General features: G+C 41.8%; 1 non-coding gene across 1 annotated transcript; it reads left to right on the top strand.

The window, feature by feature from the left end:
• Positions 1-12,879: 12,879 nt before the first annotated feature.
• On the top strand, positions 12,880-12,985 carry LOC142174999 (small nucleolar RNA R71). The gene has a single exon (XR_012704196.1). It is a non-coding gene; the product is annotated as a small nucleolar RNA R71 (small nucleolar RNA).
• The last annotated feature ends 9,082 nt before the right edge of the window (positions 12,986-22,067 follow it).

Genomic DNA, 22,067 nt, shown 5'->3' with positions numbered 1-22,067 from the left:
AGAATACCCTGCAAATCTCACCCTCTTATGCTGGACCCTATCCTGCTCCCTAACTGCCCTCTGCTGGCGCTTACGATCCTCTAGGGTCTGGGCATAAGCTTGAATACGGGAAATATCCATGCCCTCCACCAAGGAGGCTGTCATACACTCATTTATCAGATGTGGTCCCAACCCATTCACGAACATATGCACCCTATCACTCATCTCGGCCACCATATGGGGAGCATACCTTGCCAAAGAATCAAACTGCATACTGTACTCTCGCACACTCATATTACCTTGTCTAAGGTTCAAGAACTTATCAGCTCTAGCTCGTCGTATCTCAACTGGCAAGTAGTGACGAAGAAAGGCCTCAGAAAATTCCTTCCACATAGCTGGAGAAGGGTTTGGACCCCTGGATCTCTCCCAACTATCATACCAGAGAACCGCTAAATCCCGTAGCCGATAAGAAGCCAACTCTACTGCCTCTGTATCACTAACATGCATAACCCGAAGTGTACGATGAACCTGGTCAATAAAAGTCTGTGGGTCCTCCTTGGGGTCTGATCCGGTAAACACTGGAGGGTCTAAATTAATAAAATCACGAACTCTTGTACTAATTGGTTTCTCAGCAGCACCTGTATTCTGCCTCTGAGCCTGAGCAGCTACCAAGCTAGTCAATAACTGCAAAGCACTCCGCATATCCTGGTCTGGAGTGCCAGATGGAGGAATTGGAGGCACTGGGTGCCTTCTAATATCCTCTGGAGGAGATGGAGTAGATGAGGTATGAGAGGGCATCTCACTCTGAGCCTCACTTTGTCCTGCTCTGACTTGGGGCACCTGACTGGTACCCTCTCCCGCTGCTGTATCAAGCCGTCTACTAATCGTTTGCTTCCTAGTCGAAGGCATCACTGAAAAAAACAAGGTGAATATTAGAGACGAACACTTACGACTCAACTCTACGCACGATCTAGATTCAGGAAGAAGGTAACAACCCTAGATGTCATGTAGCCTCCTAATTATAAATGTGGCGCGCTACACATCCATAATCAAGAATCTACTAGACACGGCTCATAGACAACCCCTAGGACAGACTTGCTCTGATACCAAGTTTGTCACGACCCAAACTAGAGGGCCATGACTAGCACCCGACCACACTTGCCGAGCACCAACGTACATTTCATCTAACCTTCATTATTATCTTTTAGGGCTGACGAGATCAATATAAATGGTAGACCTGGATCATGGATAACCAACAATAAAATATGACGGCATGAACATACATAGCAGGGGATGACCAGACAATCAAGAAACTACATATAAGGTATGAGCTACCACGCTACTATGAAAGACTATACAACAAAAACTAGCCGATAAGGCATACCAAACTATACATGAGTCGACACCTGTCTATGAGCCTCTAAAGGAACATAAGTGCTGCAACATAGCCGGAACAGGGCCACGACATACCCATAATGTCTATAACAAAAATGCATACCAAGACCAAGGCAAGTCCGGAGAAGGAATCTCGCCAATCACCGCTGAACTGGACAACCTACTGTGGTGGGGGAGCTGCACCTGCCTGTCTATCAGGACCTGCAGCACGACATGCAGTGTCCACAAATAAAAGGACGTCAGTACGAATAAAGTACTGAGTATGTAAGGCAGGGAACCATAAATACGATCAGTAATGTAAGCAAGGATAGAGAATATACAACCTGTAACATCTTAGTACCTCTGAGGGCTACTTACATGAAATGCATGATACATATGTATAAATACATAAACCCTTAAAACATTCGCCTCTGTGGGCATCATCATCATCATCATATCGTACCCGGCCATAATAGGCTCGGTAAAAAAACGTACCCGGCCATCATAAGGCTCGGTAGAATCGTACCCGGCCACGTGGAGCTCGGTAAAACCCAACTGATCAGTGGTTGCACAATAGGTACCGTACCCGGCCAACTATAGCGTGGCTCGGTAGAGTAAAATAGATACATATATATAATGCATGCTCGACTCATGGAATCACATTCTAAACCTTTCGGAGTGACGTAAGGTCGATATCCTCTGTACACGTTATTAGGACTAACTCTTCACTATCAACCTTATAAGAATCAGGAAGTACCAACAACATTGATAACATAAGAATAAGGGAAGCAACATTAACATCAATCGTTCCATAAGAGGGAAAACAATGTAAGTACTGCTAGCTTCTAAGAGTAGAGTATCTTGGAAGCTCGTTCATTACATTATGTACAATCGGAGTCGTGCAAAAGAAGAAAAGGGATAGTCTCACATACCTTGTATATACTTCCCCAATCTCAAGCTATGCAATTTTCAAAACTCCTTAGTCTACAATAAGAGAAACGATACTATCGTTATCATTTAAGCGTCATAGCTATTATGTATCGACCACAACCTATTTTACGATGAAACGGACAGCACCTCCCCTATATATATGACCTCACACCATTCGAAACAGTCACCAAACAGCCCAAACAACATCAATAATAAACATATTGAGCCTCCCAAAATAGTCCACACACAGCCTAATCACTCCATACATACGACGACTACCGTAGTCGTGTCAAACAACCTGGAAATGTTACGAATAACAATCAGCCCATAACCCTACATATAAATGGTGTTTCTCCATACCCTTACTCCTCCAAAACTCCACAAGATAGTAGAAAAATACGCAGCCCAACAGCAACGCAAAACAGTCCACAAAACAATAACATTACTACCAAGCCTTTCGATATATATTTCACAAGTTCTAGCTTCAATGGCTTAGCCGCAACTTGGATAATCTTAAATACATATAGAGTAAGAGGTTCCTTACCTTTATACAGAAATAAAAACTCCAATTTGACCTTATATTTCCATGAAATATCCCTCCAATGCTGCCACCATAACAAAAAAGCGAAACTAGCGATCAATTAGTATTTTTCGGCACTAGAATCACTTTAGAAGGATTGAAATCACCTAGGATTGATATTAAGAACATGAGGGAGTATTTACAGAACATAAACCCTTTAAAAAAACCTCTCACATGAGCTGGAACGACAAAAAAATGAGCAACAACAAGAAGAACAAGAGACTTACTAGCACCACGGAATTCCCGACACTTGATTTGTGTTGTTTGCCCCTTTTTTGGGTATTGAATCTTGAGAGAACTTTGAGAGGATGTTCCTAGGGTTCTAAGGTCTGAAAATAGTGAGAATAAATGACTTAAAACGGGTTGGAGGCATCCTATATAGGTCCAAATATCTTAAACCGCCTTAGTGGGCCCCATAGAGAGGTGCTTGGCGCGGTCTCCCGAAAATGCGAATATCTCTCTACGCCGAGATCGTATCGATGAACGGTTTAATGCATTGGAAACTAGACTCATAGATCTTTAATTTTGTTGGTAGATAACCCCGTAATTCCTTGTAAATTAGGAGAAAAGAATAGAAATATTTGACTTAATGTTTAAGTAAAATTATGAACCTAAGTTGCGACAACTTTTGTCGACTTTTGTTTCATAACTCGTTTGACTTCAAGACTTATGATACGGATATCATATGATTAAAATACCTTAATAAATGAACTCTTGAGTGTTTTAAGCACCGCTAGATTACTTGAAAATACTAGTTACAACATCCTTGATTCATTTAGCTTCTAATACTTGTTAATCACCCTTATACACTCTTGTATCACTTAAGACCAATAGGATTGACTTCTTATCATCTCAAAGATAATTCCTTCTTGGATTTATGTTAACTAATATATGGTATGAACTAACACATGTGGATATGGGTTGTAACATCTTCTTTCAATGTACTCAGCTTCGAGGGGCTTCCCTTGCTTCAATTTAGCTCCAAATACAGTCCTAAGTCCTCGTACGCGCAACTTGCTCCTGCAAAACATGGAATTCACAATTAGAGCCAATTTATCATCATTTAACTATCCTACAACAGTGAAACATAGTGAAGCTGGGGCATAAACAGTCGCCAAATTACATGAATCTAGCCTATTATCAACACCCCACAATTAAATCATTGCTAGTCCTCGAGCAATCCACCACACTCTATAAAGGTTCCTTCACTAAGATTTTCCTCTAACGTATCACACCAAGAACAAATTACCAAAAATAACATCTAGTCGTGAACAATCTTTGCCTCAAAAGTCGACTCTCACGTGCCGTGCAATATTCACACTTACTCAAATTACTCTATACAGAGGTCAAGACTTACCTTTCCTTCGTGAATCATATGCCCTCACATCACACAAGAGAGTAGTTCCACAAATAATAATATTAAGAACAATTAGGAACTTAGATAGACAAAATTTGTTCACTCTCAAAACGAACATTCACATGCCACACAGATGCACCATAGGCTTGCCCGTAGTGTACTACTTTACTAATCGAGCCCATTCAGTCTAAGATCAATTAGGACTTCATTTCGTTGTAATGTAGGCTAAGGGATGGGTAGGATATATTTGGATATAATGACTAACCTCCCTAAGCACTTTTAATACAATCACATTAACCTTCAAAACCATACTTATGTCAACCGGACATTCCACTGCATTTTTATTTATAACATCCCACTCCATTAGGTGCAATTGTATCAAGTTACCACTTATCAACTACTACATTTACCCATTCTCTTTTTTTAAGTGGTTCTTATTCTTTTACTTTTTCAAAAACTGCACATTTTCTCTATTTTATCGGTTCCACTCAAAAACCAAACCACCAGCCCACACTTTAGCTTTTGCATATTTCATGACCATTCAAGTGCTCATGGGAGGTAAAAAGGGTTCAAACAGCTGGGCCATTCAAATAATTGGGTAAGATTCGTAATGTGGTCGCCAAAGAAACAAGCTTATAGGCTTAACAGGGTTAACTACGATGTATTGCATTCAGGTGGGTCTACTTTATATATCTGGGTTAACAAAGAAATGCCTATATCACTTCTAAGACTGAATAAAGCTACTATTTTGCTTTGCAAATACACAGGGCAAGTTCTAGGCATCAAATGCAGAACATAGAATACAGTACAACTCACACACACATGGCACATGACTCACTCTAGATTGGCTTATCAAGACACTCTCGTTTGAGTATTCAGGTCAGTTACAAACATACAATTTAAGGCACTCTAACAAGAATCAACCACTGAGACTAAGCGTTACACTCTAGTGTCTACTATGTTCAGATGTATCAACGCCAAGGGTTTCTCTTTCTATTTCAGCTCGTAGCCCATCAATACTAACTAAAAACTAAAAACAAAATAAACAAAAACTAATTATACTCGGTTCAAGCAAAACCCTTGGAAAAGAACCGTGACCCAAAGAAAAACCAAGGGGGAGTTACTACACTACCTAAAATAAAAAAATCTTTTTGGTATTTTCTTTAGACTTACTTCCCTCAAGAAAACTATTTAGAAGATCTGTCATCAGGAAGAGTCCAACATATTTCTGTTTTTTTATGTCGACTTAGACCCTCAAGAACCCCGTCGAAAGATATCCGTCATCGGGACAAGTCAACTTACCTACTTTAAACTTACCTAATTTGACTATTACTCAAAACTACCAAAAACAATCAAGAAAAACAAGAAAAACATCAAATAGTCAAGTTGTTACATATACACACATACATTGAAGTATCCCCTACCCCACACTTAAAAGAAAGACATGTCCTCATGGAATACAAAATAAAGAACAGTGAGGTAAAGGAACTTCCCTGAAAGATCACTCTTGATCGGAGACTGTGTCTGGGTTCAAGCTGCAAGCACGACCCAGAGCTCTCAGCCAGCCCAATATTTTCTTCTCCGATTTCACCTGCTGGGCAGCCACCGCGTCAATACGTGTACCCAATTCAGTGACCGAGGTATGTAGTTCGGCCACCTCCTGTTCCAAAGCTATGAACCGGGTAACCCGAGCAGCTCTAAATGGTGCTGCAGTCCCAGATGGCGCTGCAGATGCTGCAATTTGCTCATGGACCTGTGGCTCAGCCCTCACATCCTCCTGCTCAGCCTACTCTTCCTCAAAGTCATCATATTCTCCACTATCATCACCACATACTGCTACCGGCTCCTAACCCGTAGTGACCTTATCTTTTCGGAACTTGTGGTCTTTTGGCACTCTCCCATCCATATCCAGATTTTTCAGCACCCGAGCTGCCCGGCAAAGTCGAGTAACCAAGGAAGGGAAGAAGAACCCATATCTTTTCATCGGACAACGGGTTAACATCTCCTCATGAATCATTTTGGCCACGTCAAAGTTGTGACCATTAATAAAGCACAAAATTAGAGCTGCTTGAGGAGCATTCACCTCCATAGTGTTGGAAGACGGGATCAGGCGGTTGTTGATAACATATAACCAGCACTTCCGTTCAAAGATTAGCACCGAGGAGTGAAACTTCTGACCATACTTCATCCAGACAATTTCCTTTTCGGGTACATAGATTGTTTCAAAGAACCTCTTCTACTGCGTGTGCGATCTTTCATACCGCTCATAATAGTCGTCATATGGATCCACAGGAGGAGGCAGCTGGTACATTCTCCGTATAGCCTCAACAGAGGCATCCACCGCCTTTCTGTGTACAGTTACTACGCCATTCACATGCTCTTTTACATTAGCATAGAACTCACGGACAACCATCATATTTCCCTTGTCCGGCTTGTCAATGAAGATTTGTAGCCCCTCCTTACCAGCTCATGATACAAGTGAGTGCAGCCCAGCTGGACTGACCCTATATCTATGCCTCTTTCCGGTATCAGTTTCTTAGGGGCCTTATCTGCAAAGTGGTCATGAGCCTTGGCAGAGACAAACCTGCTACTATCAAAGGGATGAGCCGGAGCTGACCCACGCGCCTTGGACGATCCAACTTGACTACTAGAAGAGGCACCTGTGGTGCGGCGTTTCCTAGATGGAGCCATAGTACCTGGAAAAGGAATAACATTAGCACATCCCAAACAAAAAATTGTGACTCAATGCGGTTACTCAGACTTCACGCGCACAATTGGTCACAATTACTCAATTATATTCACTGAGGCATTTAAACAAACACCTTGTGGGCATTATCTACTCACACCCCATTTCAAACATGTTGCCACCCCAAAAACACCACAAATGTCCCTATAATTACATACTAACTTAAGCTACAACTCCACCAACCTTACCACCCACAATCACTACAACATATGCTACAAATTTCTACTAAGAAAAGAAAAGAAAAAGCTACTACATAATACAAAAATTAAAAACAAAATTCTGTAAAATAAAAGGAAAAATGGCAAAAAGAACTCATACCTGTAGTGAGAGAATATGGGGAGAAGTGAGAAGAGTAGGGGAGAGCATGGCTTGAAACTTGGGGAAGTTGGGTTGGGAATTTGAAGAAGAAGGAAGTTGAAGAAGATAGGATTTTGAAGAAGAAGGGAGTTACGGTTGGGGTGGGGATTTTCAGCATTTTTTTGGGAATATTGGAAGTCAAGAGAGGGGATTAATTAGATGGGGGGGAAGAATAAAGGAAAAAAATTAAAATAAAATAAAATAAAATAACTAATTATTAAGTTAAAAAAACGTGTCAGATGGGCGGGACTAGCGCGATACGAGCGCGGCCGCGCTATTCCAGACAGTGTACTTGGCCATATGCGCGACCACTAGCGTAGTCACAAGCGCAATCACGGTAGTGTTTGAGAGCTGAGGCAGAATGTTTGACCATATGCGCGGCCACTAGCGTGGTCGCGCTCCTGGGCACAAAATGTTTTTCATTTTTTCACCTATTCTTTTCCCGTCCGATGGACTTATCACCTGCCCAAGCTCACCTACATTCGTTAGAAATTCCCAAACTCAAAATTAACAACTACTAACTATCATTGGGTTGCCTCCCAAACAGCGCCTTAGTTAATGTCATGGCACGACGATTACAACAAATCAATGGGTTGCCTCCCATGCAGCGCCTGATTTAACGTCGCGGCACGACGCAAATAAGCACATTTAAGGTTCGCTCGGCCTATGAGGTTCAGTCATGTGGGTCTCTGACACTTCCTTTGGTTCATTCATGCCCACATATAGTTCCAATCTCTGTCCATTGACTCTAAATGTATGAGAGTCTTTCTCTAAGGCAATCTCTATGGCCCCTGAAGGGAATACTTCGACCACTCAAAATGTTCCAAACCATCGTGACTTGAGTTTACCCGGAAATAACCTTAATCTTGAGTTATAAAGCAATACCATGTCTCAGGGATTGAAATTTCGCTCAACAATGTTCTCGTGCAACCTCTTCATTCTCTCCTTCTACAGTATCGTGCTCTCAAAGCAAGATATCAGAACTCGTCGAGCTCATGCAATTCTGTGACTCTTGTTGTGCCCGCAGCCTCAATGTCTAGATTCAGCTGTTTCATTGCCCACCAAACTCTATGTTCAGGTTCCACTAGCAAGTGGCAGGCCTTCCCGAACACCAACTTATATGGTGGCATACCAATTGGCGTTTTAAAAGCAGTTCTGTAGGCCTAGAGTGCATCATCTAGCTTTTTCGCCCAATCAGTTCTTGTGGCATTCACAGTCTTGGTTAGTACACTCTTTACCTCCCTATTTAACACTTCAACTGTCCACTGGTATGAGGATGATACGGGGTTTCCACCTTGTGGCGTACATCATACTTTGCTAACAATTTCTCGAAGGCTCGATTGCAGAAGTGAGTGCCTCCATCACTGATAATAGCTCTCGGGGTCCCGAAACGGGTGAATATATTCTTCTTCAAAAACCCCACCACCATTCTGGCATCATTGGTGGGAAATGCTGCAGCTTCCACCCATTTGGACACATAATCTACAACAACAAGTATGTACTTATTGCCAAAGGAGCTGACGAAGGGGCCCATGAAGTCTATCCCCTAGACATCGAACACTTCAACCTCTTGAATTGGGTTCATGGGCATCTCATGGCGACGGAAAATGTTCCCGGTTCGTTGACATTCATTACAGCTCTTCACCCATTGATGTGAATCCTTAAACACTATTGGCCAATAGAACCCGGCCTCTAGCACTTTCGCGGTCGTCCTGACTCCTCCAAAATGTCCTTCATACGTCGATGCGTGACATGCCTGCAAAATAGAAGATTGTTCTATCTCGAGGACACACCTCCAGATCATATCGTCAACACATATTCGAAACAGATAAGGTTCATCCCAATAATACATACGGCAGTCACGATAAAACCTTTTCTTTTGTACAACGGAAAGGTCATAGGGAACTATACCGGTTGCCAGGTAATTTGCAAAGTCTACATACCATGGCACTTTTTTAAGTCTTGTAACGAGTAGCTGATCGTCTAGAAAGGTTTCCAGAATATCTTCAACCTCAACTGAGTTTTCAGCTCCTTCAAGTCGTGATAGATGATCAGCGACTTAGTTTTCTGTGCCCTTACGGTCATGAATTTTGAGGTCAAACTCTTGCAGTAACAACACCCAACGAATCAGGCGTGGTTTGGACTCCTTCTTCTCAATCAAGTACTTGAGAGCTACATGATCAGTAAATACAATTACCTTAGAGCCAATCAGGTATGATCTGAACTTGTCGAATGCAAATACCGTAGCCAGCATCTCCTTTTCAGTCACAGTGTAGTTCAGCTGGGCTTCACTCAGCATTCTACTAGCATAGTAGATTGGTTGCATTAGCTTGTCTTTCCGCTATCCCAGCACTACCCCCACTGCATAGTCACTGGCGTCATACATGAGTTTGAATGGTTGCTCCCAGTCTGGGGCGACAACGATGGGTGTTGTGACTAGCCTCTTTTTCAACTCCTCGAATGCTACCCTACAATCATCAGAAAATAAGAAAAGGTAATCTTTTTCTAACAACTTACAGAGAGGGTTGGCAATTTTTTAGAAGTCTCTTATGAATTTCCGGTAGAAACCGGCATGCCCGAGGAAGCTCCCGATTGCCTTGACTGAAGTGGGGGTGGCAGCTTTGCTATCACGTCAACTTTAGCACGATCCACCTCGATTCCCTTACTTGATACCCGATGTTCCAATACTATGCCTTCTTGTACCATGAAATGGCACTTCTCCCAATTGAGTACCAGGTTAGTCTCATTACATCTTTTCAACACTCAGGTCAAATTTATAAGGCACTCGTCGAATGAGTTTCCCACCACTGAGAAATCATCCATGAATACCTTCATTATGTCTTCGACCATGTTAGTCAATATGGCCATAATGCACCTTTGGAATGTGGCGGGTGCATTGCATAGGCCAAAGGGCATCCTCCGAAAAGCATAAATGCCATATGGGCATGTGAAGGAGGTCTTCTCTCTGTCCTCTGGTGCAATGGAGATTTGATTGTACCCTGAGTACCCATCCAGAAAACAGAAGTGGGACCTCCCTACCAATCTGTCAAGCATCTGATCAATGAATGGAAGTGGGAAGTGGTCTTTCCAGTTGGCCAGATTTAATTTTCTGTAGTCCATGCAAATTCTCCAGCCTGTGACGGTTCTTGTAGAGATTAGCTCATTTTTATCATTTTTGACCACCTTCATGCCACCCTTCTTAGGAATACATTGCACCGAGCTAACCCAGTTGTTGTCAGAGATGGGGAAAATGATTCCCACATCTAACCGCTTAATCACCTCTTTCTTCACCACTTCCTTCATGTTGGGGTTCAGCCTTCTTTGGTGCTCCCTGGAAGGTTTGTGCCCCTCTTCCAGCAGAATTGTATGCATACAATATGCCAGGCTGATCCCCTTAATGTCTGCCACGGTCCACCTAATGGCAGTCTTGCACTCCTTGAGTACCTGCAAAAGTTGTTGTACCTGCACATCTAAAAAACTAAATGAGATAATAACAAGTAATGTGGAGTTAGGTCTTAGGAACGCATACCTGAGATGGGCGGGCAGTGGCTTCAATTCCAGCTTTGGTGGTTCTTCTATGGATGGCTTGGCTGGAGGAGTTTCTTTGTTTTTTAAGTGCAGGGGCTCAAATTCAAGAGTTCTATCCCAAAACTCTCTGCCCTCTAAATCCAGCACCCATTCTGCCAATTCTTCCCTATTCACCTCATCTAAATTTACCAGACATGCAGCAAGAGGGTCCTCAATAGTTAACATCTCATCATCAACTTCTACGATTACATCCACGACATCAATAAGAGAACAATTGGTGAATTCACTCGGTCGCCTCATAGATTTCTTCACATTGAATGTTATCTCCTCATCGTTCAACCTCATCTTGAGCTCCCCAGTTTCACAATCAATGAGAGCTCTCCCCGTGGCCAAGAACATCCTTCCCAAAATTATGGGAATTTCTTCACCTACCTTGCAGTCTAGAATCACAAAATCTACAGGGAACACAAATTTCCCTACCTGAATCAACACATCATCTAAGATACCAGAAGGTCTTTTCATGGTCCTGTCAGCCAACTGCAATAACATAGAAGTGGGTCTAGCTCTTCCAATCCCCAACCTCTTATAGATCACTAGGGGTACAAGATTTATGCTAGCCCCCAAATCACAAAGTGGTTTGGCAAAAGCAAAGTTACCAATGGTGCAGGGAATTGTGAAACTCCCTGGGTCAGACAGCTTCTCAGCAACTGGTCTAGTCACCACAACACTTCAGGTCTGAGTGAGAGTCACTGTGGCCAAGTCTTAGAAATCAAATTTTCGGGAATCAAGTCCTTCATTATTTTTGCATAACCGGGCATATCCTTCAAAGCATCAATCAATGGAATATTTACCTGGATTTGTTTTAGCATCTCCAAGAATTTCTTGTATTATTCCTCTTTCTGGTACTTGGCCAACCTCTGTGGGAATGGTGTTGGAGGTCTCTTCTTCCCAATGATTTGGGTATTTTCTTTGTCAGCACTTCAACTACCGATTCCTGGGCTGCCTCAGCTCCTTTCTCTGCCTCAATCTGTGTGTTGGGTTCTTCTTGGGTAGGCTGTACTGTCACCTCTGTCAGTTTCATTGAATCATCTAGCTCAATGGGCACTGGTACAAGTGTCTCAACCTGTCTGCTTTCTCGAGCCCTCTCTTGCTCCAAGTCTAAGTCTCTGCCATTATGTAGACTCACTGCCATCAGCTGCTTCGGGCCTTGATCTTTTGGATTTATCTGGGTATCTGCAGGTAATGTCCCATGAGGACGATTGTTCAAAGACATCGAAATCTGGCCTATTTGCACTTCAATATTCTTTATAGCTGACTCATGTGCATCTACCCTTTCACTCATTTTTGCATTTGACTCAATAACCTGCTGCATCATTGCCTCGATTCTGGCAAACCTATCTTTCTGTCTTCCACTATGCTATTCTTGAGGAGGAGGATAACCCTACTGCTGATTTTGATTATTATATCCATGTGGCCTTTGGTAAGGCGCCATATTATTATAAGGTCGCATACCTCCCATATTTCCATTGTTGAGCTGTGGCTAGACTGGCCTATATGGCTGATTTTGTTGGCCCCAATTCTGACCACCCTGTCTCTGGCCTCCATAATTAGACACATAATTCATGTCCTCAGGGTAATGATAATGCTCACTTTCGGCATTCCACTGGTTACCAATTGACTGACTAATGCAAGATGTGCATAAGACCCCATTGGTAGTATCAACAATGTGTACCTACTACTTCTACCCTGACTCTTCCACCTTCTTAGTAAGTATACTCATCTGTGTCATTAATGTGGCCATATTTTCAGCAAGAGTGTTGGATAGATCTAAGGGCACTGATTGAACTACTGGAGTGATAGGTACATTCCTGGTTGTCCACCCCAAATTCTGTGCTATCTTGTCAAGCAGGCTCTGGTTTCTCTCCATGTTTTGCTCAAGAATTCTCCACCAGTTGAAGCATCAACATTACCCTTCACGCTATCTATCAAACCCATACAAAATTGCTGCCCTAACATCTGATCTGGAATACCGTGGGGTGCGGACATATAACCAACATCCCTTTGAATCGTTCCCATGTTTCTTATAGTGTCTCCATTGATTTCTGTTTGAAACTCAAGATTTCATCAATTTGTTGAGCAGTCTTGTTGGGTGGATGAAATTTGTTCACAAATTGCTTGACTAACTCCTCCCAAGTCGTTATGGAATTAATGGGGAGTAAGTTTACCAAGTCTGGGCAGCTCTTATCACTGAGAATGGAAACAACAACAGCTTTATTGCTTCCTGAGTTACGTTAGGCTGCCTTTGAGTTTTGCAGATTGACAAGAAATTCTTCAAATGCTGTTGAGGATCTTCGAAGTGTGACCCCAAAAATAGTCCCTTGTTTTGCAACAAGTGCAGCATGTTGTTCGTGATTTGAAATGACGTGGCCTGTATCTGCGGGACTAAAATCAATGTGGCCAAGTTCTCTATTGTGGGTTGTTCCCAGTCATATAGAGCAGCCACTGGCGCCAATGGCGTAGCTGGGTCTAACAAATTATTCCCCATGTCTGGTTCGAGTTGTTCAGTTGATTGTTGTTGTTTGTTTTTTCAGTTGGCCCGATTCAAGGCCTTGAAAACTTTCTCGGGATCTGATAATGCTTCAAATACTTCACCAGTTCTCGATGAGTTTCTAGGCATGCACTTGTGCAACCAAGTCAACAAACATTAAAATTTCAATGTATAGATTGAAAATAAAGAAAACTGATAACACTAAGAATTTTTGTATTTCTTTCAACTGTAATTGATAACACCGTTAATTCCCTGGCAATGGTGTCAAAATTTGATCATGCCCAACTACGCCTTAAAAAAAGGACAATGCGGTCGTTACAAATATAATTTGAGTATTTAGCCCAGAGTTGAATCCTCAGAGAATTAACCTATCAATTACTTTTGTTATACGCACTAAATTCTTTGTAATCAACTTCCCAGATATTTAAATAACAATTGGTTATGATTTAACTAACTATAACTGAATATAAGCAAGTAAACTAATAGCTAACTATGATTGAGTTGTAAACAATTAAGAGAAGGATCTAAGGTTATGATTTCTCTTATTGATGGAATCCCTTCCTGTTATGTTTCATATAGATTTGCCTCATTATCTCTATCGTTCATGAGAACTCTTATTACCGTAAATCTCTCTCGAGTACTCACCACAATTTACTAGATGCACTCTCCCAAGTTACGCTAGATGGCTTTTAATACAGCTCACTTTAGATCGCACCCAAGGATTCGTTATCCCTAATCCCGCCTTTAAACCCTCGGTTATTGATTCCTCATATACTTTGGGAGTGGTGTTGTTCCAAAATTACCTAAATATGCACTCTCACCTGAGTAATACATACTAAATAGGCATAGCTAATTGATGATCTTATCAATTAACCACAACAAGAAAGTAGTTGAACAAATAGAGATTAAACCCGGCAAACTATATTAACATAACACGAAGTTCATCCTTCAACAGGTTCCATCAAAACCCTAGACCAAATGCTTAGCTAATCATAACAAAGCAAGATAAAACCACAAAAGTATTCATAATGCGCAAATAAATAACAAAGAAAAGATTGAAAAACTCTGATGATTGATTGCTCATTTCACACTTGTTCTTGCCTCCAATTCAATCTAAAAACCTTGATAATGTCTCTATGGGTGAGCTGGACCTCTTATAGGTTAAGTGGAATTACCCCCGAACTTCCAATTTTACCTCTGAATTATATTTTTCCGAATTGGACTAGCACGGTCGCGCTAGTGAGCGCGCATATGGCATAGTATTCTACCTCAAACTCCTGGGCTAGTGCGGTCGCCCTAGTGGGCGCACTAGTGGATCATCATTTTAGCTCTTCTTCTCTCTCTTCTTTCAATGTACTCAGCTCCGAGGGGCTTCCCTTGCTTCAATTTAGCTCCAAATACAGTCCTAAGTACTCGTACGCGCAACTTGCTCCTGCAAAATATGGAATTCACAATTAGAGCCAATTTATCATCATTTAACTATCCCACAATAGTGAAACATAGTCAAGTTGGGTCATAAACAGTCGTCAAATTACATGAATCTAGCCTATTATCATAAGCCCCACTTGAGTAAGCTTCTTGTACGACATATGGCCCATCCCATTTTGAAGTAAACTTCCCTACTGGTTTATGGGAAGTAATTATGGGTATTCATATGACAAGGACTTGATCTCCTACTTGAAAGGATCTCGGGCGAACTCTTTTATTGAAGGAGCGCGATAAGCGAGCTTGATAACATTCAAGACTCTGTTGCGCTTCCAATCTCTTCTCATAAAGAGCCTCCAACTCTGATAATCGAAGTCGAGCATTTTATTCATCAGTGATCCCTTCTTGAATAGCCAGTCATAACGAAGGTATTTGATGCCCAAGTGGCAAGACGGCTTCGACTCTATAAACGAGTGAATAAGGAGTTGCCTGTGTTGGCGTGCAGTGAGTCATCCTATATGCCCATAGAGCTTCTTCCATACGGTCATTCCAGTCTTGTTTGGATTTGGAGACTATTTTCTTTAACAAGTTGCATAGAGTCTTGTTAAATGCCTCAGTTAGACCATTGGCGGCAGCATTGTACATCGAAGAGTTACGTTGCTTGAAGCCAAAGAGATCACAAATCTTGTTCATCAGCCTATTATCGAATGGATTTCCATTATCCGTTATTATGTAACGAGGAATGCCAAAGCGATAAATAATATTTACTTGGATGAAACTTGCAACATTTTCCTTCTTTACTTCTTTAAAAGGAACAACTTCAACCCATTTTGAGAAGTAGTCAGTTGTAGCCAAGATGTATAGGTGCCCACCAAAGGACTTTGGAAGTGGTCCAACAACATCCAATCCCCAAGTGTCAAACGGCCAAGATGCAACAGTCTAGTGCAACACTTCAGGAGGTTGATGAATAAAATTCGCATGGAATTGACAAGCCTTGCATCTTCGAGCATAGCCCAAGAAATCTTTTACCATCGTTGGCCAATAGTATCACATCCTTTTTATATGGAAGTGGAGCTTTGATCCAGACTGGTGTGACCTACATACCCCAGAATGCACTTCTTGCAAAGCTTGGAGTGCTTCATCTTCCCCTAAGCATCACAAGAGTACTCTATCGAATGGTCTTCTGTGTATAGTATCTTTGAAGTAAAGGAAGCGAGGTGCACGACGACAGATTTCAGTTCTTCTCCGCGAATTTTCTGGAAGTATCCCATAGCACAAGTAGTCGATAATGGGTTGTCTCCATTCTTCTTTCTCGGCTTCAGAAATAGTGACAAGATGCTTGAGTTCATTCCCTTCACCTTCAGCCTTATTTGGCAGCGGTACTACCCATTTTTGGCAGATAGTAACTTGCGCTTGATCAGGCAGGGTTAAAGATGAAGCTAGGGCAGCTAAATCACTCGCCTTCTTATTTTCTTTCCTTGGCACATGCTGAATAGTCACATCACCGAGCTACCCCATTAACTTTTTAGCGTAATCATAATATGGGCATAGTTCAGGCTTCTTGACCTCGTAACTACCTAAAAGCTGATTGACCACTAACTGAGAGTCACCAAAGACTTGCAATTGCAACCGCTTCATTTTGACAGCCATTTCGAGCCCAAGTATTAGTGCTTGATACTCAACAACGTTGTTAGAGCAGAGTTGCGTCAACGTGAAAGAGTAGGGCAGAACTTCACCTTGAGAAGTGACAAATACTACACCAGCACTAGCTCCTCCTCGATGTGTATTACCATCAAAGTACATCTTCTATGGAGGCTGAACTTCGATGACCATGGCATCCTCATCAAGTAGTTCGTCAGTTAGCTCCCAATCATTAGGTATAGGGAGATCTGCCAAGAAGACCGCTAACACTTTTCCTTTTATAGCCTTTTGAGGGATGTACACGATTTCAAATTGTTGAAACTGGAGGTAACACCTTGCTAGTCGATCACTAAGTACAGGTTTTGACATCACGAATTTGATGGGATTTTCTCTAGAAACCAAATGAACGACATGAGCTTGAAAGTAGTGCTTCAGTTTTTGGATTGAGAAGACTAGCGCCAAACATAACTTTTTAATTGGTGAATAATTCAGCTCATTTGGTGTCATCATCCTGCTCAAGTAGTAAAGGGAGTTTTCTTTCCCTTCACTATTTTTTTGGGCCAACAGCGCTCCAACAGACCTTTGTTGTGCTGAAACATATAGTATCAACGGCTTTCCAAGTATATGGGCTGCCAAAACTGGATGCTTCATCAAGTAGAATTTAATGCTCTCAAAGGCATTGCTACACGCTTGGTCTCATTTGAAAGGTACACCTTTCTTCATAAGGATACTGAATGGTTGGCACCTCCCAGCTAGGTTTGAGATGAATCTCCTAAGGTACACTAACTTTCCCTGCAGACTTTTCAATTCGTGAATGTCCCGAGGGTCAGGCATTTTCAAGAATGCATCTACTTTGTCTTGATCAATTTTAATTCCTCGATGTCGAACAATGAAACCAAGGAACTTTCCAGAAGTAACTACAAAGGTGCATTTCAATGGGTTCATCCTAATTTGGTACCTCCGGAGCAATTCAAACACCATTCTCAAGTCTTTCAAGTGGTCGCCCTTTTCTCTTGATTTTACCACCAAGTCGTCAACATAGTATTCGACATTCTTGTGGAGAAGATCATCAAAAATATTCTGCAGATCCCTTTGGTAAGTAGCACCAGCATTTTTCAAGCCAAAAGGCATTACCTTGTAGCAGTAAATACCCTTGGAGGTACGGAATGCAGTAAGCTCTTCATCTTTTGGCGCCATGTGAATTTGGTTATAGCCTTATGAACCATCCATAAATGACATTGCCTCGTACCCAGTAGTAGCATCGATCATCAGTTCTTGAATGGGAAGTGGGAACTTATCTTTCGGACATGCATTGTTAAGATCCCTAAAGTCAACACACACTCGAATCTGGCCATTTTTCTTCCTTACAGGGACAATACTTGAAACCCATGTTGGGTATTTAACTTCGTGAATAAAGCCAGCTTCAATGAGTTTGTTAACAAGGCGAGCACCATTTTTGATTGCAAGGTGATGGGCCGCTACTTTCGGGTCCAAGCCAGGCATCTCTTTGTAACTCCAAGAGAAGACATCCCTGAACTCCTTGAGTAACTCAATATAAGTGCTCTCTTCATCAGCTTCAAGTAAAGCACTTAGGTAGGTGGGTCTTGGTTCCTCATCGGTGCCAAGGTTAACTTCTTTTAAGGAATCAACTGTTGTCTTCACTCCTTCTTCAAGTTCAGGTGGAGCATCCTTTGCATCTTCATCTTCTTGAGGGTCCCCATCATTGAAGGATATGTGATAACACAGTGAAACATCCTCCAATTCCGCATTATCCTCCATTGAAGATGGAACGACATTCTCAACTTGTACAGTAACATGATACAAAGAACCTACACTTTCTTCATCTTTGTCACATTCCTTAGTGTAGACCACAGTATATGGCTTTACCTTCAGTACTTCTTTATATGAAACCACAAGTTTGATTGTCGCCTCATTCTAGAAGGAACCAAACTTTGGAAATCCTTAGAGATCTCCTGGATTTTGGGTGAAACGGGTGTTCTTATGCTTTGAAAATTTCTCCGAAACTTGTTCCCCTTCTTTAATGGACCCAATCTTTCAAACACGGAGGTCCTCACAGGTGATTTTCCTAGTCGATCAAAGATAGAAGGCTTGCTAGAAGCATCTTATTCATCTTTTATAGTGATATAATTGATGCTCGTCCTTTTTATTAAGATGCGCACTGGTGACGGTTGCTTGTATCCCAAACCTTCACGTGGTTGCCTCATTGTAGCTTTTGAAGGAAGCTTCCCTAACTTTGATGGCTCATTGGTATTGTATCCAGCTTTTGCAAATAGCTCGTAAGCGTTAGGGTCAAAACCTTCATCTATTCACTTTGTAGGGAGTGCCACATTCTGCAAACGATTTTGGGCTACAAACCCTGCAAGCGGCTTTGAGGACAACTTTACTACCTCAATTTGTTTTACCGAAAGAGTTAACTCCTTTAGCGTATTAGTTTGGACACTAGACGACGCCCTCATCTTTCTTCCTTTTAGGGACATATTGGAGCGCGGGACTCAATTTCTTGCCATAAGATGCAGTACCCCCTCTATAAGATTTATTCGTGTTGGGTTGTACCTCCTCGGTAACATATTTGACTCTACCAGTAGTAACTTCAGCTCTTTTAGTTGTAGGCTCATCATTTTTGCTTTTTATGACATCATTGACTTTTAGCTCCTTCATAATGCGGTTCTTCAAGTAGAACTTTGCATCGGTGAAGTGTGACTTAGCCTCGGTGAATGGCTCATCATCAGCAACTATCTTCTTCTCGACTTCACCCTCGTAGTATTTCAAACGTTTATGGTAGGTAGATGGAACCACTTTTTTCTCATGTATCCAAGTCCTTCCAAGCAAGACATTGTATGAAGTCTTTGCATCGATCACATGTAGCCATGCACTTGATTTCACATCTTCAATGGTGATTTCCAGCCTGATCACGCCTATGGCTCTTTTCCCCCCTTGGTTGAATCCTTGGATCATCACACGACTTTCTGAGAGTTCACTCATGGGAATACCAAGTTCTTTCACAGTGCGAATTGGAAAAATGTTCACTGAGGATCCCCCATCAACCAAAATTCAATTTACCCTTTCATCTCGCATATAGACAACCAGGTACAATGGGCGGTTATGAAGAGTGTCACCTAGCAGAAGATTGTCACTTTTGAATGTGACCTTTTCCTCACAAGCATTAACTTCTTGAGGAGTGGCCTCGATGAGCTTTTCTAAAGATGGTACCAATGGAAGGTCATCACTCTTTTCTCCCCCTTTGTCAGCATTGCAACAAGAGGCTTCAATACCATCACGGGAAATCTTCGCGCGGAACCAACATAGCAAGAAATCCTCCAAGGTCACTGGATGTCATGGCTTTTAAGGGTGGAGCACCTCCACTTTTGCTTTCTTTACATGTTTAACTGGATTCCATCTCCTTGGTCTTTTCACCATCATTCTCTTTGTTGGTTGTTCCATTGATCCTTTTTGTGGGCTCCTTTTGTGGAGCCTACGATGAGTCACCAATGTCCAACATTCATCATCCTCAGGTTGATCGTCTTCAACTTTGTTATTCGCTAGTAATTTCTTATTTTTTATTCCTTTTAAATTGCATAACTCATCTAGACTGAATGAGCCAAAAGTGATAGAGACTTGGTTCGAGCTTGCTTTCTTATCTTCAAGCAATAATCTTCTTTTCATGGGCCAAGTCCATAGCTTTGTCTTTGAAGACAAAGCACTTCTCCAAAGGGTGGCTTATAAGTCGGTGATATCTGCAGTAATTTGGGTCATTCGTTTTCCCAGCTTCATTTAGTCGCTTCATCTCCGGAAGCTCAATGAGATTTAACTCGAGGAGTTCTTCGAGAATGTCTGGCACATCAAAATCTAGAAATGGGTACTCTTTCTCTTGCATTTATTTTAGAGTCAACTTTCCACTTGGCTTATCTTGAAAAGAAGTGGATTTCATACTCTGCTTCTTGCTCACCTTCGTCGTGAACTTCACAGGTGACGTGTTGATATCATAGCTTCTTTACTTTCAAACTTGGGTACGAATTTTCCCCACTTCCCAACTTCTTGCTTGTCATTCCCTTTGCGAGGTTCATAGATGGGAAAACTTTCATTTCCAGCGGAGGCCATGCTCAATTCCATGTCATGGGCACGCGTTGCATGTTCTTCAAATGTGCCAGGCTTGATACCTTGCAAGATGTAGCACAATCCCCAATGCATGCCTTGGATGCACATCTCTATGCCTGAAGTTTTACTAAGCCTATCTTTGCAGTTGAGGCTTGCATTCCTCCAACGATTGATAAAGTCGATAACTGGTTCCCCTTTCGTTGACGAGTATTTGTAAGTTCTATCATACTCACAGTACGTCTTGTACTATAAAAGAGATTGAGGAACTCTTGCTCTAGTTGATCCCAGCTATCGATAGATCCAGCCTCGAGGTCCGTGTACCAATCAAAAGAATTTCCTTTTAATGAGCAGACAAACTGATTGATGAAGTAATCTCTATAATTCCCAACATTGTTGCATGTCTCAATGAAGTGCGCCGTATGTTGCTTTGGATTGACTTTGCTATCTAACTGTTGAAATTTTGGAGGTTGATAGCCATCATGCACTTCAACATATCGATCCTTGAAGTGTACGGCTTTGCGTAGGTAAAGGAGGACTTGGAAGAGACTTCATATTTGTTTTTTATAGTCCCTTCAATGAACTCCTTTAGTTGGTTGATTGGAATCATCCCTTCCGATGAGACTAGAATTTCCTTAGTGGATACAACTTGTCATGGGGAAGGATCAATCTCTTGAACTTCTGGGAGTTTGCTGAGTGCATGGGTGGATTCTTCTTCTTCCATCAAGATTCTCACCCTGTCTATTAGCTTGTCAATTCTAGCCTCTTGATTTTGCATGCATTTGGTCAAGCCAACGATTGCTTCCATCAAGTTTGCCAATTTCTCCTCCACATATGAAGTGTTTGTCACCATGGCTTGCATGATTGTTGTGGACGATGGAGAGTATCATGGATTGTCACAAAGATTGATCCTTGATGGCTCACTCTATGCGGTGTAAGTCACGGGAGGGTATAATATAAGGGAGTTTTTCCAATTAAAGGACAATCGAAATAGGATCATATTACTAAAGATTCAGAGTCGCCACTTGGGATAATTTTATGGTGTCCCAAGTCACCGGTTCAAATCCCGAATCAAGGGAAAGATTGACTTTGTTTGACAGTCCACGAACCAGAAATCCGAGTAAGGAATTCTGTTAACCCGGGAGAAGGTGTTAGGCATTCCTGAGTTCCTTGGTTCTGCCACGGTCGCTTAACTGTTACATTCGGCTGAATTATCTGATTTTAGTACATGTTTTAGCCTATGGTGCAATTTTAACTTTATAACCGCTTTTATCAATTATTTTTTTAGGAAGATTTCAACGTTATTTAAAACACGTCTTGAACTACGTCACATAAATTCACCCGCGGTCCGCAACATATTTTATCTAACATTGTTGAGATTATGGATTTGGGTCACATAAATGCTCACCCGAGTTTAGGAAGGTAAATTATTAAAAAAACGCGCCTAAAGCAACTACGTGTTTGCAACTTTGCGAGGGCCATGAAATTT

This window comes from Nicotiana tabacum, chromosome 20 (assembly GCF_000715075.1).
Source record: "Nicotiana tabacum cultivar K326 chromosome 20, ASM71507v2, whole genome shotgun sequence".
NCBI lineage: Eukaryota > Viridiplantae > Streptophyta > Magnoliopsida > Solanales > Solanaceae > Nicotiana > Nicotiana tabacum.
The sequence above is the reverse complement of the archived record's forward strand: the minus strand, read 5'-3'. Positions and strand labels throughout refer to the sequence as shown.